Here is a 24,055-nt window from a genome sequence, read left to right as displayed (position 1 = left end):
AAATGACTTTAAAAATTTAAGACAAAGATGTACTTAAAATCCAACTTAGAATGTTATATCCAGAAAAAAAATATCCTTCAGAAAAAGAAAGCAAGCTCAATATGATAAAGGAATCTACTAAAATCCCATAGTTATAACATCATACTTAATAAGGAAAAACTGAAAGCTTTCCCTCTAAGATCAGAAACAAGACAAGGATGTCCACTCTCATGACTTTTATTAAACAAAGATGTCCAGGGCTTCCCTGGTAGCTCAGTGGTAAAGAATCTGCCTGCCAGTACAGGGGACATGGGTTTGATCGCTGATTTGGGAAGATCCCACATGCTGTGGGGCAATTAAGCCCATGCACCACACCTATTGAGCTTGTGTTCCGGAGCCCAGGAGCCACAGCTACTGAGCCCATGCGCCACGACTACCGAAGCCCTCGTGCCCTAGAGCCCGTGCTGTGCTGCAAGAGAAGAAGCCCACCCACTGCAGCTAGAGAGCAGTACACACTCGCTGCGCCTAGAGCCCATGCAACAGCAAGGACCCAGCAGCCAAAAATAAATAGATAAATTTAGAAAACAAAAAACAGAGATATCCACTCTCACTGTGCTGATGCTTTGGTTCTAGCCAAGGCAATTAGGCAAGAAAAAGAAACAAAAGACATCCATATTTGAAAGAAAGAAGTAAAGCATTTCTGTTTGCAGATGGTATGATCTTGTACATGCAGCATCTTAAAGAATCCACACCAAGTAAATGAAACATGGTAAACAACCAAACAAAAATGGTTCCCGCTAAATTTTCTAGGACTACAGAGTAGTCTTTAAAATACATGGTGTTCATCCAACCGGATAACCACATGAAATAGAATGAAATGGACTCCCATCTCACACCATATATGAAAATCAACTCAAAATGGATCAAAGACCTAGTATGAAGTGGCAGAATTAAATCTTAAGATAAAATATAGGAGTAAATCTTCAGAACCTTGAATTCATCGATAGTTTCTTAGACATGCCACCGAAAGCACAAGCAACTAAAGGCAAATATATGGAAGGATTTCAAATTTTAACTGTTGTGCTTCAAAATACACTATCAAGAAAGTGAAAAGATAGAGGCTTCCCTGGTGGTCCAGTGGTTAAGAATCTGCCTTGCAATGCAGAGGATGCGGGTTCAATCACTGTTCAGGGAACCAAGATCCCACATGCTAAGGGGCAGCTAAGCCTGCACACCACAACTAGAGAGTCCGTGCGCCCCAGCGGAAGAGCCCACTTGACACACGATGATCCCGCGTGCGGCACCTCAGATCCGACACAGCTCAATAAATAAATAGTGAAAAGACAATACGTGAAAGTGAAAGTGAAATTGAAGTCCCTTGCTGGTGTCCGACTCTTTGCAACCCCATGGACTGTAGCCTGCCAGGCTCCATCATCCGTGGGATTTCCTAGGCAAGAATACTAGTGTGGGTTGCCATTTCCTTCTCCAGGGGGGTCTTCCCCATCCAGGGATGGAACCCAGGTCTCCCACACTGCAGGCAGACTCTTTATCCTCTGAGCCACCAGGGAATCCCTAGTGAGTGAAAGGTAGTCAGATGTATCTGACTCTTTGCGACCCCACGGACTATATAGTCCATGGAATTCTTAAGGCCAGAATACTGGAGTGGGTAGCTATTCCCTTCTCCAGGGGATCTTCCCAACCCAGGGATCAAACCCAGGTCTTCTGCATTGCAGGTGGATTCTTTACCAGCTGAGCCACTAGGAAGTATGGGAAAAATACTTGCAAACCATATATTTGTTAGTGTTCATAATATATAAGGAACTCTGAAGGTCTAAAATCCAACCCAATTTTAAACTGTGTGAAAAATCTGAATAGATGTTTCTCAAGGAGATATACTAATGACCATTAAACACATGAAAAGATGCTCATCATCATGAGTCATTTGGGAAATGCAAATAAGGACCACAGTGCGGTACCACTTCACACCCACTAGGTGGCTATTTTTAAAAATGGAAAATAAAAAACGTGGGTGAAGATGTAAGAGTGGAAGGCTCACACATTGCTAATGGGAATGTACGATGGTGCAGCCACTATGCAAAGCCGGTTTGACAGTTTCTCCAATAGTTAAGATAGTGTCACCACATGACCAAGCAATTTGACTCCTGGGCACATAGGGAAAAGAACTTAAAACATGTATTCACGAGAAAGCCCTTCTACACAAGTGTTCATAGCAGCCTTATTTATAATAGCCCTAAACTGAAAGCAACTCTAATGCTCATCAGTTGATGAATGGACAAACAAAATGTAGACTGCACAGACGATGGAATATTATCCCGCCATAAAAATGAATCAAGGACGGATATATGTTAAAGCATGGGTGGACCTTTAAAATTTAAAGTAGAGAATTTAGACACAAGAAGTCACATATTGTATGATTTTATTTGTATGAAATGTCCAGAGTAGGCAAACCCATAGATAGGTAGTATATTCGTGGTTGTCGGGGGCTGGAACTTTGGAGGGAGGGGGAATAGGGCGTGACTGTTAATGGGCATAGCACTTTTCTGGAGAAATAAAAATTTCTGCAGTTAGATAGTGGTGATGGCTGCATGACTTTATAAATATACTAAAAACTACTTAATTGTGCACATCAAAAGAGTGCATTTTATGGTATATGAATCAGACCTTAATTACAAATGTTTTTAGATAAAGACAAAATAAAGCTTTACTTTTCTTAAAAAAAAAAAAAATGCTGAGAGGATTTGTCACCTGTAGACCAGCATCACAAGTGAATTTTGGGGGAAAAATAAAAATAATCTCAGATGGGGAGTAATTTACTATAGGAAGGAATGAAGAGTAATAGAACATTAAAAATATAAATGAATATTAATTAATGAAAATAATAATGTTAATGTCTTATGAAGTTTAAACTATATGCAGAATGAGAACATTGGGTTGGCCAAAAGGATCATTTAGATGTTATGGAAAAACTTGAACAATCTTTTTGGCCAACTCAATACATTACCATGATTACTAAATATAAGAAGTGAACAAAGATAAAGGTCACTGTGTTAAAAAAAAAAAAAAGTCACTGTCTTGTCTGGAAAGTGATAAATGTACTAATATAAGGTGTCCATGGAATTCTCCAGGAAAGAATACTGGAGTGGGTTGTCATTTCCTTCTTCAGGCGATCTTCCTGATCCAGGGATCAAACCCAGGTCTCCTGCACTGCAGGTAGATTCTTGACCGTCTGAGCCACCAGGAAAACCCTTAGTATAAGGTTGACTTCAAAAAATTCAAGTATGCATGCTATAATCTCTAAGAAAAACACTGAAAGAGTTACAAAACAAAGTATAACAAACCAATAGTTAGGAAACACAGAACAATAATTTTAAAAACTTTATTCATTTAGAAAACGGGACAAAGAAGAAGAAAAAGGAACAAAGAATAAATAAGACAAAAGAAAAACAAGTAGTAAGAAGGTACACTTAATCCCAAACACATCAACATTTTTAATAAAATGTAAATGAAGTGACCACAAATTAAAGACCTAACCTTGAAACGAATACTTTACATTAAAATAAAGTAAAAATTATAGTTTAATCTCTCTCACAAATATACAGACAAAAATTGAAAACAAAATATTAAATCATGTCTGATGATATTAATATATACAAATGTATTATACATCATTATTACATGAGGTTTATTTCAAGAATACAAGGCTGTTTGACATTTGAAAATCAGTAATCTGTTTTACCACATTAACAGAATAAAGAAATTCTATATGACAATTTAATAATTTTAATGTGACATTTAATAATTTGAAACACTTATTCATGATTTTAAAAACACTCTCAGGAAACCAGGAATAGGAAGAATTCCCTTGATCTGATGAGGAGTGCGCGCGCGCACACACACACTCACACACACAGAATATACACAGCTAACATCCCGAAAGGTCAGATACTGAACACGTTATCCTCCAGGGCAGGGAAAAGACAAGGATGTCTTGTACTGAAGGTCCTGTTCAATGCAATAAGGCCAGGAAAATAAATAAATTTATAAATATTAGTAAACTATAAGGACTGGAATGGTAAAAGACTGTCTTAAAAGTCCAGATACTTAGTAAATAAACTATTAGACAATAACTGTTAAGCAAGGGCAATGAATTTGAGGCCAATATAAAAAATATATTATATTTCTAAAGATCAACGAAGTTGACAAACCTTTGGCTAGACTAAGAAAAAGGGAAGATTCAAATAACTAAAATCAGAAAGGAAAGATGAGACATTACAACAGACACCACAGAAGCAAAATGGATGGTAAGATACAACGATGAATAACCCTATACCAACAGACCTGATAGTGGAGGAGAAATGGATAATTCCTAGAAACATACAACCTACCAAGACTGACTTATGAAGAAATAAAACGTCTGGACAGACCTCTATGTAGGCTGCAAAAGCAACAAAAGCAGAAAGAGAAGTAGGACTACATCATAACAAAAAGCTTCTGCATTCCAAAGAAAACCATCAACAAAATGAAAAGGCAACTTACTGAGTGGGAGCAAATATTTGAAAATCATCTATCTGATAAGAGAATACTATGCAAACTAAAGACCTCATACGATCTGATTTCAAATTGAGCAGAAGGTCTGAATAGACATTTTCAAGAAGAACACACAGATGGACAACAGGTACATGAAAAATGTTCAACACCATTCATTACCAGGGAAATGCAAATCAAAATCACAATGAGATTGCAGATTTCACGTGACACCTGCTAAAAACTGGCTATTATCAAAAAGACTTTAACAAATGTTGCTGAGGATATGAAGAAAAGGGAACACTTGTGCACCGCTGGTGGGAATGTATTAGGTGCAGCCACTATGGAAAACAGTTGGAGGTTCCTTAAAAAATTAAGAATAGAACTACCACATGATCTAGCAATTCCACTTCTGGTTATACGCTGAAAAGAAATGAAATCACTATCTCAAAAAGATACCCTTCACCCTTATGTTCATTACAGTTTTATTGACAATAAATAAGATTGGAAACAACTTGTGTCCTTCAACAGGTGAATGGATGAAGAAGATGTGATATGCACACACAATGGAATATTATTCAACCGTGAAAAATAATGAAATCTTGCCATTTGTGGCAACATGGATGAACCTCGAGGGTATTATGCTGAGTGAAAGATGAAGTGAAATATGAAAGATGGAGAAAGGTAAATACAGTATGATCTCTCATATGTAGAATCCAAAAATAATAATAATAAGTTTATAGATACAGAGAGAACTGGTTGATGTTTGCCAGAAGAAAGGTGTAGGGGTGGGAAGAATTGGTGAATAGAATTGAAAGGTAGAAAGAAAAAATATATGGTGCATTATTGAGCAAAAGCCACAATAAAAATGAAGCAAAAAATTTTTTTTAATGTGATGTACTTGCAATGCATAAGTCCAAAGCATCTTATTCAGTGTGGTTAAATTTCATGAGCAGACTACCACATAAATTATATTGTTACACCAACATTGAGTATTGCATTTTATTATAGCTTTATCGATGTCTTTTTGATCAAAACATGTCAAAAATACTGAACACGTGCTTTCGGCAATTTTATAAAGACTGAGTAATGCTGCAGAAACTAAAATATACTGACACTTGAATACAATTAATTTTCTCTAATAACAATGACACAGCTGTTAAAAATACTTATCTTTAGGGACTTCCCTGATGGTTCAGTGGCTAAGACTCCAAGCTACCCATGCAGGGGGCCTAGGTTTGATCCCTGGTCAGGGAACTAGATCCCACATGCTGCAACTAAAGATCCTGCCTGCTCCAACTAAGACCCAGCACAGCCAAATAAATAAAGAAATATTTTATTAAAAAATACTTAACTTTATATCACCATCACTGAAACTAGAGAGAATTTAAAATTATGAAATAAACTATCAATTATATAGAGAATATAAATTTTAAATAGCAATGTATGATTCTGATAAATTTATCTTTAAAAAATTGAATGTGGACTTCCCTGGCAGTCCAGTGGTTAAGACTTTGGGCTTCCACCGCAAGGGACACAGGTTCAATCCCTGACTGGGGAACTAAGATCTCTCATGCACAATGTGGTCCAAAAAATGTTACATTTAAGTAATTTTGTAGAAATTAACTGATACATGATTAAGTATCAACATTCAAAGGCTAATTTTGACCTCTATTTTGAGTCAACTGTTTCATCTTAAGAAGTTATAAGTCACACTGCAAAACTTATGTACTATTTTTTTTATTAAAAAACTTTTAAGTATGGAGAAATAGTGAATGTGGTAAATAAATCATGCCTCTGTGTCCTAGTATCTTTGCAGATTGCTTTTCAAAAGGAAAATAAGTACTTGCACAATTACCTTATGTATGAGTAACTCTAGAATCTATAAAAATATGCACCAGGCAGTAACAGGTTAACATACTGAGGTGTCAGATAAATTGCCACATGTTGATGAAGATATCTGGGTTGATGGAGAAAGCTACCTTCATTAAATTGGAATCTTATTATTGTTCTCTAAAAAAGGGACAATAATAAGTCACACTATAATTCCATTTTTTTCTCCAATGGAAATATCTTTTGAATTTAGAAAAGTTTTCACTTATAAAAGACACAAACAAAAAGAGAAATTGAAAAAAAAAGAGAGAATATAAAAGAAACTGAAATAGGAGATTGTATCTACATCTGTATATAGTTTCTTTCATATAGTTATATTACACATTTTATATATTATATATAAATGTATAATATATAAAATTATGTCTATAATTCTATATAACATATAGAGAGAACTCCTACAAAGCAATTATAAATAAATAACTCAGGACTCATTTTTTTTTTAATGGACAAAAAGCTTAAGCAGACACTCCATAGAAGAGGACATCCAAATAGCCAAAAGCATGTTAAAAAGTGCTTAAAATCATTACTCATCAAAGAAATGCAAATGTATATCCCAATAAGAGAGCACTACACATCAACCCAGAATGACTAAAATGAAAACAAACGAAAAAATTCCAAGTGCTAAAAAAGGATAGGAAGCAATCAAAACTCTTAATCTCCACTCAGTTTTCTCTAAAGAATGTGAATTGGTACAATCACTTTGGAAAACTCTGCTAAACAGGAGACCCAAGAAGCCCTTTTCTAGATTATGCACCAAAGGGCAAAATATACATGTACACAAGCAGACATATACCAGGGTGCTCACAGCAGCATTATTTACAACCTCCCCAAACTGAAAAGAACCTAAGATCTTGATTTCCCTGTTCCTTCTTTTGCTCACTGATAATTCAGGAATGGGACTCCTTCAGATCCTCAAGCCGATCATAATTTCCAGTGTGACCCAGGTGGGGACTGGGGCTGGAAAGCAAAAGGTGAGGGGGAAAGTAAAATGGCCCGTTTCCCATAGGGACCCAGATGACACGAGATGGGGGCAGAGGGACTCCCCAGCCGTGCCAGAAACAAGAGCCAACAGGTCGCCAGAAGGGGAAGTGTCAAGACTGAGGGACTTCCCAAGAAGGAACACAGAAGACAGGGCTTCCAGCCCATCACTGGTCTCCAAGGACTTCTGCCCACTGCCCTTCCCGTGGCCTCCTCCCCCACCTTGTGCCTCCAGCTGCGGCTCCTCCCACCCAGGCCTCACCATGACTCTCTGTGGCTCCCCATCACATCTTCAGAGAAAGCCCTGAATTCCTTCGCTCAGCATTCAAACCATGTCAGCATGTGTCCCCAACATTCCTTCTGCCCCTAGTCTTCATCCCGGACTCCGGGTACTCCAGGTTTCTGACACCTGGACCTCTTCACAACACCCCCGTGCATCTGACTTCCTTCCACACCTTTGCACCTGCTGTTTTAGCCACCAGAACTCTCTGATCTCTGTCAGCTTCCTATTCAGCTTCAAAAGCCAGTTCAAATGTCATCCCCTTCATAATTCTTTGCCCTCTCCAAGGCATATGAGTCACTCCTTCTTCTAGGGTCCATCCTTCCCCCAGAGCACACCACTCATGGTGTTTTTGGCAACATTCTGAGCAGTTTCTAGGCAAGAACCACATGTTTCTTGATGACCGCTGAATGTCAATGGCTAACCAGTGTCTGGCAAAGCACTCATTACATGAGTGACTAAATGCAAGAAAAATGCTTTCTGGGCTTCCCTGGTTGTCCAATGATTAAGAATCTGCCTGCCAATGCAGGAGACATGGGTTCGATCCCTGGTCCGGGAAGATCCCACAACGCCACAGGGCAGCTGGGCCTGGGAGCTGCAACTGCTGAGCCCACGTGCGGCAGCTACTGAAGCTGGAAAGCCCTAGAACCCGTACTCCGCAGTAAGAGAAGCCACCACAATGAGAAACCCGTGCACCACAACTTGAGAGTAGCCACCGCTCACTGCAACTACAGAAAAGCCCGTGCAGCAGTGAAGGCCCAGTCCAGCCAAAAATATATACAATTATAAGAGAAAGAAATCATCATAGAGGGACAGTGGGTTGCACAGGGTCACACAGTGAGTTTTTACGTAAAGCAGAGCTCTCAGGCTGGGGAAGAGCTCCAGCCTGGTTGCCCTGGATCAGGAAGGAGGCTTGGCCCCTAACTTACAGTGGGACCCTGGGCTCTTCTTTTCTCTGGGCCTCAGTTTCCTCATCTGTAGAATGGGGGCACTCACTCTGGCCTAGATGAGGGAGCGTGAGGCTGGTGCTGGGCACACTGGAGTGTGAGTAATGGGAATTGCTTTTTTACATATCTGGGGGAGGGAGGTGGTAGCAAAGGGCAGGTGTCTGAGGACAGGTGTGCTGAGACCCTGGACCTGCAGCTTAGTCAGTAGCTGGTGAACACGAGGGGAGAGGCCTTCCCAGCCGGGGCCACCTCTCAGCCTGTAGACCCTTCTAGTCTGTCTGTCCCTCCCAGGGGGGCCATGAACCCATGTCCACGCAGGTTCTCCAAGCCCGACCGGCCTTTCCCTACTGGAACTTCTCTAGCCTGTGCACCCTCTGCCAGCCAAGGTACATGCCCTGCTCCCAGCAAGCTCTTCCTGCCTGTGCCATCTTGATTTGCCCTCTACCATGCTGGGTGACCACACCCAGACTGTGCCACCTGCCTCAGCTCCTGTTGCCCCAGCCCCATTCACCCCACCACGCCTGCCAGGAGGGGCTGGTTGTAAGGCAGAGGGAAAAAAAAGGATGCTTTGCTCCATGGCTGTTTGAAGTCATGAGGTGGGGGGTGGGTGTGGGGCTGGGAACCTGCCCTTTATCCTCGTCCTTGCCCAGCAAGCCCCCACCAGCCTGCTTGACCCTGGCCAAAGTAGACTGGGGGTTACTGATTCATACTGAAGAAAGTCTGCAGGCCCTCGTCCCAGGCTACATCATCAAGCCCTCTTGGCAGATGAGGAAATAGAGGCCCAGAGAGGCCCAGAGGCTTGCCCAGAGTCACACAGCAAGAAGGGCCAGGGCCTGAGCAGGGAGCCAGGCTGCTGTGTTTGCCCCACATCCACTGGGACAACTGGAATGGCCTGATCCTTCCTGGGGGCTGGGAGGACCAGCAGGCTGGGGGCCGGGTCGGGGGCAGTGCTTTGGCAGGTGTCCTGGCTACCCGAGGGCCCTCAGAGGGGCCTCTGCCCACACCCTGGGGAATATTTTCAGGTTGTTTCAGAAGTTCCAAGTTTACTCAGAGCTCTCATTTGAGCAGCGGTAAAAAAGTCCCTTTGGCAGGGCTCCAGGGCGAGGAGTGGAGGCGGGGGCACCTGTGAGCCATGAAGTGGGGGTGGGGCTCCTCTCTGCTGCCACGCTTCCCCTGCCCCTCTGGGCTGGTGTGCAGTGAAGGGCAGGGAAAGAAGAAGCAGGTGAGGAAGGGACTGTGATGAGGGGAAGACCCCTACTCCTTGAGGAAGTGCTCCTTCCCATGTCTTCACAGTTTTCTTCCCTCTGCTTGTGCATGACTCCCAGGGTGACCCTAGAAAACCTCCACCCCTCTCAGAGCCTCAGTTTTCCCATCTGAGAAAGGGGGGAGTAGAGTCATGATAAGAATTATCATTTATTGAGGGCTGGGTATATGCCAGAAGATATACCAAGTGTTAATAATGAGTAACAATGAGAACATTATTACCAATGATATTTAAAGTAAAACATATAGCTACTATTTCTCGAGAGCCACTGCAAGGCTCTTTCCACTCATAACTGCACTGGCTCTGTCTGAGCATCACTGAATCCCCAGGACCTAGGACAGTGTTTCAGAAACACATGTTGAGTAAAACCTCACAGCAAACCAAGATAGGTGTTCTTATCTCTGTATAACAGATAAGGACACTGAAGGTTCAGAGAGGTTAAGTGACTAACTCCAGGTCACAAAGGTACTAAGTAATGGAGCTGGAACTCAAGCCCAGGTCTGACCATTTCCAAAGCCCGGATCACAACTGGCAGTGTGAGTGAGCCAGATTCAAGGCCCCCCAGTGGACTGCAGAGACCTCCCAGCTGCGTGGAGAAGCCAGGCCATCATTCTGGCGATTCTGTAGGCACTGGCTTCTCTCACTCAGAGGAAGGATGCTCTTCCTTTCCTTTCATTCATTTATTTATGAGGCCCCGGGGCGGTCCCGAAGCTGCAGAGAAGCTGGTCCCACTCAAAGCTTCCAGTGGCCTGCTTTACCTGTTCTATCTTCTCTTAAAGTGGCCCCCTCCTCCTGCAAGCCCCCTCCGTCTCCCCGTTTAGCCACCAACCCCCTTCTCTTCTTTGCTGGGCAGGTGGGAGCCTGAAGCACCTGGGATGCATCCTTCATCTTGCTCACCTGTCTCTCCTGGCCCCGGGTCTCAGCCACCTTCTAACATAAGGGCTCTTAGTTTCCTCCCCTACAAGGCTGTAAGGTTCTAGACTTCCTGCCAGGTGTGGGGCAGGCAGGGCCAGGATTTCTGCTGAACCCACCAGGGGAACAGGTGACCGAGGCTCCCCCTCTGGGGTCTGCCTAGCCCCCTTGATTCAATGCCCCACTCTCAGAAGGTGCCCCAGGCTATGGCTCTTGCTTTTTCACTATCCTGTCTAGCAGGTTGACACCTTGGGGTTCCAAACTGAGCTCTGCATCTTTCAGTCACAGCTATCTGGGGCAAGCTTCTCCCCAGTGAGTGTCAGTCTCCTCATCTGTGAAACGGGCTGAAAGAGGCCAGCAGCCTCACCTGGGGTCATGAGGATAATGGGAGAGCTTCACGCGCCTGTCACATGCTGAGCTCCAGCCTGGGAGGACCACAACTCAGGGGGCTGAGGAGGCAAGACTGCAGGTTCCTGAGTATGTCACTGCACCTTCCATGACTCTTGGAAACTGGCCTTTCTCTTGATGACTCTAGGTTTCTCATGATGCAAATTCTCTCCCCTGGTAGACCCCCCAGCCAACAGCATTTCTATTTCATGCCCTCGAATCCTCACAACCAGATCTATGAAGATGGAGCTGCCATTCTGCCCATTTCACAGATGAGAAAACCAAGGCTCCATGAAGTTAGAAAAAAGCCGAGAAACTCATCAAAGTTCACCCAGCCAGAAAGCCACATGGCTGGATGTTGAACCCTCCAGGTTTTCCCCCACTCTACCATGTGCTTCTAAAAGCCCCACGCTTTCCCCCTGGGGAAAGCATATGTCCTCCCAGGAGGAACCCCTGACATTTTAATGCCCCTTCCTCTGCCTTGGGTCCTCTGAATCCTAAGTTTCCCGCCAGGCGTCAACTCCCCCTCTGCCCAAGAGCCTGTCTGCCTGTTCCTTCCTTCCCTCCTTTTTCTCAAGTCAAAATCCAACCCATCCTTCAAGGCTCAGCCTCCCCAAGCCTCCTCACCCCACTCTCCTCCACACACACAGAACCAGTTTGGCTCTCACCAGCTGCCCGTCCCCTGTGTTTTCTTGAGAAAGAAGAGGAGACAGCGTGGAGGGTAGGACCAGCCTCCGAGTCACCTGCCCACCCAACTACGCAATGGTTGAGTCACCTTGGGGAAACCACTCTATTTCTCAGAGCCTCAGTTTTCATCTTCAAAATGCGGACACCAACCCGTCTTAAAGGATTTAGACAAAATAAAGGAGATAAAACACTGAACCTGGTACAAAGGCAATGTCTCCTCCCTTCCCCACACTGGCCTGATCACAGTCATGTCCACCTCTGCCCAGCTCAGCTGCCCAGAACCACGCTGACTATCACATCATGTTCAGTCTGGAAACAGCATGCCCTCCCCAGCTCCTGCCTTTTGGAGGCTTGTTTCCACCAGCTCAGGGGGTCGTCTCAGCCATGCCTCTGCCTGTCTGTCCCTGGGGCCTCCTGCGATCTCCAGAAAGGCACTCCAGTCACCCTGAGCTCGGCGGAACAAGAGACTCCAGCTTAACTTTGCTGGTCTCACTGTCCCCAGGTGTGATGAGGGCACAGGACTCCCGTGCGTCCTCCCCGGGCAGAGGAGGTCCCCTCCCCGCCTGCCCCCAGAGCGGTGGCTGGAGATGAGTTACCTGCTGTTCTACTTCTTTCTCAGAAATCCATTCTCTCTGCGCTCCGAGCAGTCCGGTGGGCTCCCAAGGGTGGCAGCTGGGCTTGGTGTTGGGGGGGATGGGGAGGGGAATGGGGGTCTGGGAGAACAGGCAGGGGTCTGGGGTGGGAAGCTGCAACCTGCCCCGAGCCACCGATCAGACAGGGCCGGACCTGTCACCCCCGCGGACGGCAGGTGGGCTCCGGGCAGGCGGGCCAGGCAGAGGCAAAGGCGACCATCAGTTACATCCCAAAGAGGTCACACAGGGACAGAAGGCGGAGGCTGCGGGACAGGGGCCGATCCGCTGTACCCGGGATGAACGGAGAGCAGACCAGGGCTGGGGCCCCGCGGACAGACAGAAGTCAAGCAAAACAGACGGCTGGCCAGCCAGGCAGACAGACAGGTAGGCAGGCGCAGGCAGACAGACAGCTGCGCGGCTGTCAGTCACACTCAGGAAGAAGCGGGCAGACAGTCAGACCCCGAGCCCTTCAGTCACTCGGCAGAGACGCCCGCAGGTCCGCCAGAGGCGGCGCCTGCCGTCGGAGCCCCAGCCGCGTGCGCAGGGCGGGGAGGAAGGGGAGGATGTGGTGCGCCGCGCCCGCAGGCCCCGCCCACGGAGCGGCCGGCTCCTCCCCCGGGGAGGGAGAAAGAGATGGGAGGGGGCAGGGCCCCGGGGCAAGGTCCACTGCTCCCCAAAGGTCGCCTGTTAGCAAGACATTTAGGGCCACCGGGGTGATGTCTGCCTCCTTTGGACGGTGACATCACCCCCGCAGGCCTCACGGTCTTGACCTTTAAGGCAGGCGGGGAGGTGGTGAGCCGCCGCTTCTCACAGATGTAGAAACTGAGGCTCCCAAGGTGCGGAGGTGGTAAGGCGAGACCCGGGATGTCCCCGGGGGTCTTAGCTCAGCGAGAAGCGTGAGAGCCCAGAGACCTGCCCAAGGTCCCGGGGAGAAGCGGTGTTTGCCCACTGGCCGGCTTCACTCATACACGCTGCCTGCCTGGCCCAGCAGGAGTATGAGTTCGGGACCGTCCCTCCCAAGTTCTCTGCCCCTGTTTCCTTTGAATCCAGCTTCCTGCTGCAGGGAGCAGGATGCTATCCGCATGCCATTGAGAAGACAAGCCGTTGGGCAGGTCACATCACCGCTCTGAATGCCTCACTTTGCCCTTCTGTCCAATGGGGAGACCTAGACGTTAATACATGGGAACTCGGGAACGAAATAGTGAAAACAAATTCTCCAGAGAGTTTTCATCTTGCCGACAAGCCAGGAGCCCTCCAGAGGGTCAGATGTCTCTGGCTGATGTTTAAGAGACCTGGGGACAAAATTCAGCAAGTTTACACCCAGCAGCCTCAAAAGAGAGCTGATGCTACCACAGCTAATACTGTCAGTATCCTGCTTTTTTTTTTTTTTTTCAGTATCCTGCATTTTTGGGGCACTAAGTCATCTCATTTATTCCACAAACCCTGTGAGGCAAATAAGATTATTCCTGTTTTACAGCGGGAGACACCAAGGCTCAGAGGGGGAATGTATCACACTAGCAAAGAAGTGTCCTAGATGGGATGTGAACCTGGGCGGATGGGATTCCTAAGTCTGCACCAAGTTGTGGAAACTGGACCCAAACATTTCATCCTTGAATTACCAGTGTGGATGAGGGCTGCTCTGTGCTATTTTGATGACACAGGTGGGCTCAAACACACATGCCATCTCCCCCCAAGCTGAGTCATTTTTGGGAAACAATTTGCAGCTAAGCCACATGATCACTCCAGAGAAAAAGAGAAAGCATCTTGTTATTTATTCCTTTTTTTTTTCTTTTTCTAACTGTTTTTGAGGAAGTTAGTACAAATTCCCCTGTGGCTGATTTGAAGGATGTTGGCCCTACAGAGATTCTCTTCCTCACAACCAAAATATCTTATATTCTCTGGAGCATGTATTTTGTGAGGAAGCCAACTTTTCTTTTTCTCCTGATCTTCAGGGTGAGTTTTCTGATACCGTAGACGTAAGATCAAGAGGAGTAATAATAAAAAAATTTTTTAAAAGCAGAAACAACAGCTAATATTTGCTGAAAGCTGATTCTATGCCAGGGTTATAAGGACTTTAAAGATGGATCATCTCAGACTTCCTTGGTGGCCTAGTGGTTAATAATCTGCCTTGCAACGCAGGGGACACAGGTTCCATCCCTGGTTCAGGAAGATCCCACATGCAGTGGAGCAACTAAGCCCCTGTGCTACAACTACTGGGCACAAGCACCCAAGCCCGTGCTCCACAAGAGAAGCCACAGAAATGAGAAGCCTACTCAACTAGAAAGTAGCCCTCTCTCCCTACAACTGCAGAAAGCCTGTGGGCAGCAAGGAAGGCCCAGTGCAAACAGAAATAATGAAATCATTAATTTTTAAAAAATGTATCATCTCACTTAAATCTCAGAAGAAGGTAGTTGCAATTACCATCACTGACATCATCCTACTTTTACAGACAAGGAAACCAAGGCTCAGAGAGGTTAAGTGACTTGTCCAAGGTCACACAGCTGGTGCTGGCAGAGTTGGGATTGGAACTCAGTCTTTCAGGCTCCTGAGTTTACATTCCTGGTCACTCACCAAGTTGCTTTTGGATGTTTGTTAACCCAAGGTTGGTCGAGCCCTCCTACCCTCCCTTCCAAGTGCCTGCCTTCCTCTCTCCCCTTCTCTCCACCCACACAGTCACCCACTACCCACTCATCCATTCTTCCAGGCACACGCCCAAGCAACCATCCGTGCTCTCCCTCCAGTCTTCTCTCCACCAACACCGAACATGCCCTTAGCTATGGATGTGACGGATTCTCCAGAAATACATATGCGTGATGGCCCTCCTGGAGCCTTGTATTCTGGTGGGAGACAAAAAGAAGTAATGGAGGGACTTTCCTGGTGGTCCTATGGTTAAGAATCCTCCTTGCAGGGGATGCAGGTTCCATTCCTGGTCTGGGAACTAAGAGCCCACATGCCATGGGGCCACTGGGCCCATGCTTTGCAACAACTGCACAGTGAAAAGCCCTCATGCAACAATGAAAGGAGATCCTGAGTGTGAAAGAAGGTCCAGTGTGTGGCAACTAAGACCCAACACAGCCAAACAGATAGATTAATTAATTTAGACAAAGAAGTAATGGATAAACTAAATGCAAACTGTCATTGTTGTTCAGTCGCTAAGTCATGGGGACTCTTTGCGACCCCATGGACTGCAGCATGCCAGGCTTCCCTGTCCTTCACCATCTCCCGCAGTTTGCTCAAATTCACATCTATTGAGTCAGTGGTGCCATCCAAACATCTTGTCCTCTGTCGTTCTCTTCTCTTCCTGCCCTCAGTCTTTCCCAGCATCGGGGTCTTTTCCAATGAGTCAGTTCTTCACATCAGGTGGCCAAAGTATTGGAGCTTCAGCTTCACCATCAGTCCTTCCAATGAATATTCAGGATTGATTTCCTTTAGGACTGACTGGTTGGATCTCCTTGCAGTCCAAGGGACTCTCAAGAGTCTTCTCCAGCACCACAGTTCAAAAGCACCAATTCTTTGGTGCTCAGCCTTCTTTATGGTCCAACTCTCACATCCGTACACGACTACTGGAAAAACCATAGCTTTGACTCTCCAGACTTTGTTGGCAAAGTGATGTCTCTGCTTTTTAATACACTTTCTAGATTTGTCATAGCTTTTCTTCCAAGGAGTAAGCAGATGAGAGGTGTAGAGAGTGACATAGAAGGGGCACTGTGGATGGTAAGAAATACCCTAGCCGTAGGGGAAGCATTTCAGGCAGAAGGACCTGCAGGGGCAGAAGTGCTGAGAAGGAAGGAGTGTGGCTCACTCCAGGAATTTGGGGTCAGTGTGGGGAACAGAGTGAGCAAACAAAGGAATGCTAGGAGGCAGAGTCATGGGAGTCCTACTGGCTGCACACCACCTGCAGTGAAGAAGGTAGATTTGGTTCCAAGGGCAATCACATGTCATCTGAGGATTCATCATAAGAGTGGTTTAATCTGATTTACATTTTCAAAAGAGGGCTCCAGCCTTGACTTAGGGAGTGGGTGAGATGTAGCAGGGGCAACTTAATCCCTGGTATTTAAAAAGTAGATGCTTGAGAGAGTACTTGAGAAGCTGTGGCCATCATCTTTCAGTTGAATGCATATGTGTGGGACCCTTCAAGGTCTACTGGCAGTAACCAATGCAGATACAGAACGGGGCAGTAGATGATAAAAATTATCTATACTGTCGTGGGGATTATTAAAGAACTGAGAGAGCAATTTAATACAATTAATAGTTCGAATGCCTTCTTGGTCTTCAAATTGTGACTGCCTGCCTAAAATGCCAACTTCTGCTATCGTTATTCTGCTAATCAACAATCTTCTTTCAATATGAACAATATTTTCCTTATTTCAATATAATCTTTTTTTTCCCCAAAGAAAATGTTTCTGTTATTATTTTTCTTTTTAAGTAGATGCTTTTAGGGACTTTCCTGGCAGTCCAGTGGTTAAGACTCCATGCTTCTATTTCAGAGAGTGTGGGTTCGATCCCTGGTCAGGGAAGTAAGATCCCACATACTGTGAGGCATGGCCAGAAACTTTTAATAATAATAATAATAATATAAAAAATTTTTTAAAGTAGATGTTTTTGGAGGTGGAAAATTAACAGCTGCGTGTCTTTTGGGGTGAACCTGAGTCCCCTCAGAAATAGATCTAAGTTGAGGGAAGGGTCCCTTAAGGGGCCTCTTTGGATCTGTGCCTGTCTGGTGAGTGTGGCCTCGGAGGTCTCAGAAGAGGGTGAAGTAAGATCTCTCAACACCCCCAAGTATTTAAAGCTGGTCAATGGGGAGGAAGTGGTTAAATTTGCATTTCAGCCAAGGGGCCCACTCGGAAAAAAATAATTGAGACAACCCCTCCTTCCACCCATTTCCTCTTTTTTATTTTTATTTCAGCAGTTTTATTGAAGTATAATTTACATCAGCCATTAGAAGTATACAGTTCACTGAGTTTTAGTAAGTTTGCTGAGTTTTGGAACCACCTAATCTTTTGCACATTTCCAAAAAGGCCCCTTGTTCCTGTTTGCAATCTCATTCCTACTCTCAGCCCCAGTAATCTCTTTTCTGTCTCTACTGATCTTCCTTTTTCTTTTCTGATTCACATTGAATCATGCGTGTGGTCTTCTATGTCTGGTTTCTTTCACTTTGCATAACGTGTGTGCGTTTCATCTGCCTGGTAGCATGGACTTCATCTTTATCACCGAATCATACTGTGTCACACTGGTATGCCAGCTCTGGTTTACCCATTCTTTCGCTGTTGGAACTGTGAAAGAATTATTCATATCTTTATTATGGACAATACCACTCTGAACATTTCCATGCAAATCTATGTGCAGACATGCATTTCAAACCTTTTGGGACTATACCCAGGAGTGGATGACTGGGCCATATGTTCATTCTATGTTTAACTTACTGAAGAGCTGACAAAACGTTTTCTACAGCAGCTGCACCATTTGACATGACCCCCCGCAACGTATGCGCGTGCCAATTGCTCAACATCCCTGCCAACACTTATTATTTTCCTTTCTTTTTACAGCCTTCTTAGTGGGTATAAAGTGGTATCTCATTGTGGTTTTGCTTTGCATTTCCCTGATGGCTAATGATGCTGAACACCTTTTCATGTGCTTGGTAGTCATTCATAGATCTTTTTTTTGGAGAAATGTCTATTCAAGTCCTTTGCCTGTTTCTATTTTTGTTCATTTATTTTTAAAAGATGTATTTATTTATTTTATTTTTTGACCATGGAGGGTCTTCGATACTGCACGCGGACTTTCTCTAGTTGCTGTGAGCAGGGGCTACTGTTCGTCGTGCACCGGCTTCTCACGGCGGCGGGGGCGTCTCTCCTTGTGGAGCACAGGCGCTGTAGGCGCACGCGCTTCAGCAGTTGCTGTTTGCAGACTCCGTAGTTGTGGCTCATGGGCTCAGAAGTTGTGGCTCATGGACTCTAGAGTGCTGGCTCAGTAGTTATGGCGCGCAGGCTTAGTTGCTCCCAGGCATGTGGGATCTTCCCAGACCAGGGATGGAACTGGCATTGCAAGGCAGATTCTTAACCACGCACCACCAGGAAAGTCCCTCCTTTGCCTGCTTTTAAATTGGGCTGGGCTGTAGACTGTCTGTCCCGCCAACCAAAACAATCGTATGTGGAAATCCTAACCCCCAAATGTAAGGGTATTAGAAGGTGGGGCCTCTGAGAGATGATTAGGTCACAAGGGCAGAGCCTTCATGAATGGGAAAAGTGCCTTTATAAATGAGACTCTAGAAAGATAGGTTGCTCCTTCTATCATGTGAGGACACGACATGGAAGCGGGCTCTATCTGGCACCTACGGGCATCTACTGGCACCTTGATGTTTGGCCTCCCAGTCTCTAGAACCGTGAGAAGTAACTTCTGTTGTTTATAAGCCACCCAGTCTACTGGGTTTTGTTACGGTAGCCCAAACAGACTAAGACAGATTGTCATTTTTTAAAAAAATTTGGCCGTGTCAGGTCTTAGTTTTGGCACACGTGATCTTCATTGCAGCGCACGGGCTCTTCCTTGTGGTGCGCAGGCTTCTCTAGTTGTGGTTCAGGGACTCAGTAGTTGCAGCACATGGGTTTAATTGCTCCTTGGCATGTGGTATCTAAGTTCCCCGATCAGGGATCGAACCTTCGTCCTCTGCATTGCAAGGTGGATTCTTAACCACTGGACCGCTACGGAAGTCCCTCATTTTGCTATTGAATTATAAGGGTTCATTATACTTTCTGGATACCAGAATATATATACCAGACCCATTATAAGTATACCTGGTGTATATATATATAAGGGTCTTTTTATGTATCCCAGACCCTTATCAGATATATGATATGCAAATATTTTCTCTTATTCTGTGATCATCTTTTCATTTATAGTGTCCTTTGAGGCACGGAAGTTTTGAATGTCTATGAAGTACAGTTTATCTCTTTTTCCTTTTGTTGCCCATTCTTTTGGTGTCGTGTCTAAGAATCCATCACCAAATCGAAGGACATGAAGATTTACTTCCTCTAACAGTTTAATTTGTTATTAATTTCTGTATATGACGGGAGACAAGGGTCCAACTTCCTTTTTTGAGTTGCCCACCCACTGATTCGTAAGAGACTGTTCTTTCACCCGTTGAACTGTCCTGGCATCCTTGTCCTTACGTGCATGGATTTATTTCTAGACTCTTGATTCAATTCCATTGATTTCTGTCTCTATCCTTGGGCCGGTATCACACTGCTTTTATTTTTTTAACTAGTTTTTGTCGGAGCGTCGTTGCTTTACAATGTTGTGTTAGTTTCTACTGTGCAGCAAAATGAATCAGCCACACACACGTGATTACTCGAGCTTCATAGTAAGTTCTGAAATCGGGAGTTTGAGCCCTCCAGCTGTGTTGTTCTTGTTTGGTTGGTTTTTGTCTCATTTTTTTAAATTTTTATTAGAATGTAGTTGATTTACAATGTTGGGTTAGTTTCAGGTGTATAGCAAAATGAATCAGTTATATATACATATATCCACTTTGGGGGGATTCTTTTCCCATATAGGTCATTATAGAGTACTGAGCAGAGTTCCCTGTGCTATACAGTAGGTCCTTATTTTATATATAGTAGTATGGATATGGAGAAGGCAGTGGCACCCCACTCCAGTACTCTTGCCTGGAAAATCCCATGGACGGAGGAGCCTGGTAGGCTTCAGTCCAAGGGGTCGCTAGGAGTCAGACACGACTGAGCAACTTCACTTTCACTTTCCACTTTCATGCACTGGAGAAGGAAATGGCAAGCCACTCCAGTGTTCTTGCCTGGAGAATCCCAGGGACGGGGGAGCCTGGTGGGCTGCCGTCTATGGGGTCGCACAGAGTCGGACACAACTGAAGTGACTTAGCAGCAGCAGCAGTATGGATATGTCAATCCCAATCTCCCAAGTTATCACTTCCTCCTCCTCCCACCTCTACCCACGCCCGCTGGCCGAGTTCCTATGAATTTTAGGATCAGCTTCTCCATTACTGAAAGAACAAAAGGCTATTTGGATTTTCATAGGGATTGCATTAACTTTATGGGTTGTTTTGAAGAATAGTGCCATCTTAACAATGTTAATTCTTGTATTACATGAGCATGGGATGGTTTTTCACTTACTTAAATCTTTACTTTCTTTCAGCAATGTTTTGTAGTTTCCAGGGTGTAAATCTTTCATCTATTTGGTTAAATCTATTCCTAAGTATATTATTATTTCTGATACTGTTACATATGAAATTGTCTTCTTGAATTTCCTGTTTGCATTGTTCATTGGTTTAGAAACACAACCAACTTCTGCGTGTTAATCTTGTACCTTGCCATTTTGCTGAATTTGTTCATTAGCCCTAACAATTTCTTTGTGGATTCTTAAGGATTTTCTAGATATAGTATTATATCATCTGCAAATAGAGGTATTTCACCTCTTCCTTTCCAGTTTCTTCTATTTCTTTTCCTTGTTTAATTGCTCTGGCAAAAACTTTTAGTGCAATGTTGAGTATCAGTGGTGACAGCAGGCGTCCTTGTTTCTGATCGCAGGGGAAAAAGCTTTTAATCCATCATTTATCTTGTGTGATGTTAACTGTGGGTTTTTCACGTATGGCCTTTATGACGTTGAGGGATTTCCAATCTATTCCTAGCTTGCTAAGTGTTTTTATCATGAAAGGGTGTTGAATTTTATCAAATGCTTTTTTTTTTTTTGCATCAGTTGAGATGATCATACAGGTATTTCCTCATCTTATTATTGTGTTGCACTACATTGATTAATTTTCTTATGTTGAATCACTCTTGAATTCCTGGAAAAACCCTAGTTGGTCATGGTGTCTAATCCTCTTAACATGTGATAAGATTCAGTTTGCTGGTATTTTGTTGAGGATTTTGTATTTATATTCCTAATGGGTATTGGCACATAATGCAGTTTTTTCCTTCTGCTATCTGCATCTGGCTTTGGTATCATGAAATGACTTATGAAGTGTTCCTTCCTCTTCTGTTTTGTGGAACAGTTTGAGAAGGATAGATATTAATTCTTCCTTAAATGTTTGGTAAAATTTATCACTGAAGCATTTCTGACTCTGGAATTTTCTTTGTTAGGAGGCTTTTGATTACTAATTCAATGCTTTTTTATACATCTGTTTAGCTTTTCTATTTCATTTTGAGACAGTTTTGGCAATTTATGTCTTTTAAGGAATCTTTCCCTTCCTAAATGGATAATTAGGTTATCCAATTTTTGACATATAATTGTTTATTCTCTTATAATCTTTAGTTCTGTAAGGTTGGTAGTAACAACCTCATTTCCATTTCTAATTTTAATTGGTTGCATTGTCTCTTTTTTTGCTTAATCCAGCTAAAGTGTTATCAACTGCGTTGATCTTTTCAAATGAACAGTTTCTTGGTTTTGTTGATCTTCTCCATTGTTTTTCTATGCTTGGTTTCATTTGTCTCCACTTTAATCTCTATTATTTCCTTCCTCTGTCAGTTTTGGGGTTTAATTTGCTCTTATTTTTCTAGTTCCTTGAGGTCTAGTAGTAGTAGTGTTAGTGGTTCAGTCGTGGCTGACTCTTTGTGATCCCATGGACTGTAGCCCACCAGGCTCCTGTGTCCATGGGGATTCTCCAGGCAAGAATACTGGAGTGAGTTACCACTCTCTTTCCAGAGGATCTTCCCTACCCAGGGATCGAACCCGGGTCTCCTGCATTGCAGGCAGATTCTTTACCATCTGAGTTACAGGAAAGTCCTTCCTTAAAGTGTATAGTTAGGTTACTCATTTGTAGTAACAAGTGGTGGAGGCCATTCAAATATTCTTTCTGCCCCTTTCTTTCCCCTCCTTCTGGGACTCTTATAATGCATATGTTGACATGGGGTGCCACAGGTCAGTTAAGCTCTGTTCATTGTTCTTCACTTTTTTTTCTTCATACACCTCAAACTGGATAATTTCAATTTGCCTATCTTCAAGTCACTGATTCTTTGTTTTGACTGCTTTGGATCTGATGTTGAATCCCTCTGGTAAATTTCTCATTTCAATATTTACTTTTCAGCTCCAGAATTTTTATTTGGTTCCTTTAATAACATCTATCTTTTAATTAATATTCTGTATTAGTTCATACATCATTCTGGGTTTAGTCCTTCATCCATGGTTTCTTTTAGCATTTTGAGCATATTTAAGACACCAGATTTAAAATCTTTGTCTAGTAAGTCCAATGTCTGGACTTCTTCAGGGACAGTTTCTGTCAAATTCTTTTTTCGTTGTTTGTTTGTTCCTTGTGAATGGGCTGTGATTTCCTATGCCTTTTTGTTATTGTTGAAAACTGGATGTTGAATATTATAAAGTGATAACTCTGGAAATTCACTCTCCTCTGCCCCGTAGGATTAGCGTTTGTTGTTTGTTTTGGCTACATCCATCCCTTTGTTTAATGACACTTCCCATCTCTTTTTGCAAAAACTATGTATTTTTTTGTTGTAGGTTCACTGTAGTCTCTGTTCCATTATCTTGGCAGCCAGCCAACGATCTGATAGAGATTTCCTTAAACGCCTGGTGCCCAAATGAATAAGGTACAACAGAACAAAAAATATTTTCTCGTCATTTAGAGACCAGCTCTGAGCTGGGACTCTTCTTCAGTGCTTAGCCAGGCTGACTACAACTACATTTTAGCTTTCATCTTAGCTTGTCACCTGTTTGTGAAGAGTCCAAAGATCAACCCGAGGTGCAAACCTAGGGTCCTATTGTTTTTGTGTGTGTGTGCATGCATTCAGCCCTCAGCATCTGCATTGCACTCCAGATCCTGTGGTACAGATGGAAGCCTTTCAGAGCCTTTGTGTTTTCCTCTTCAGCCTCCTCTTCCCAGGCTTTTTGGTCTGTCTGCCGTTTGTTCCTTCCATCCCCCCCTTACCCCCATTGGGCAGTGTATGTCTTTAAATTATTTCAACAGACACTGCCTAGGAAGCAGCTCCAGTCTTGAAAGACTTTCAAGGGGGTGCAAAACAAAGGCAAATGCCTACGCCAATCCCTCAAGAAGCTACCAGGCAGATCAAAAGGTACAACCACAATTCTTTGAGAACAAAGGCTCTGTTACCCTTTCTTCCTCCAGCAAAACACACCAAAAATGCAGGCCACTGTTCCTGCACCCACCACTGAGCTGGGGAGAAGGAAACGGTAAGCAGGTGAGCAAAAATGCCACAGCACGTTCTGAGCAAAGATTAAGAGTCTCTTTTTGGGGTAAGCAGTCCCCTGGTTGCTTTACAGTTTTGATTAGATTCCAGGAAAAAAGTCAATTTTGACAGTTTCTGCCAGCTTCATACGTGTTTCAGTGGGAAAGACTGATCCTTGAAATTCTGTACATTTTAAAGCTTGTTAAAGTGCTGTTTCACCATTTTTTTTTTCTTTTGTAGGTTGCAATTTTGGTGCCATATCTAAGCACACTGTACCTAACCCAAGGTAACGAAATTTTTCTTTATGTTTTCTTCTAACTGTTTCATTATTTTACTTCTTATGTTTAGCTCTATGGTCCATTTTGAGTTAATGCTTGTGTAGAGTGTGAGAG

General features: G+C 43.9%; 1 protein-coding gene across 3 annotated transcripts in view; it reads right to left on the bottom strand.

Annotated features, from left to right (window-relative positions):
* IL21R (interleukin 21 receptor) overlaps positions 1-24,055 on the bottom strand; it is a 60,166-nt gene that overhangs the window by 22,743 nt on the left and 13,368 nt on the right. Inside the window, exons 1-2 of one of the 3 annotated variants that reach the window (XM_061401494.1) lie at positions 12,472-13,060; positions 7,301-7,377 (exon numbers count right to left, since the gene is read on the bottom strand). The exons of 1 other annotated variant lie outside the window; for it this stretch is intronic. The gene's annotated coding sequence lies outside the window, so the exon portion shown is untranslated. Of the gene's footprint in view, positions 1-7,300; positions 7,378-12,471; positions 13,061-24,055 lie in introns of those variants that run through there. One more of the 3 variants, XM_061401492.1, reaches the window with a different exon arrangement.

Source organism: Bos javanicus, chromosome 25 (genome assembly GCF_032452875.1).
Source record: "Bos javanicus breed banteng chromosome 25, ARS-OSU_banteng_1.0, whole genome shotgun sequence".
NCBI classification, from domain to species: Eukaryota; Metazoa; Chordata; class Mammalia; order Artiodactyla; family Bovidae; genus Bos; species Bos javanicus.
Note: the sequence above shows the minus strand (reverse complement) of the source record. Positions and strands in the feature narration are given on the sequence as shown.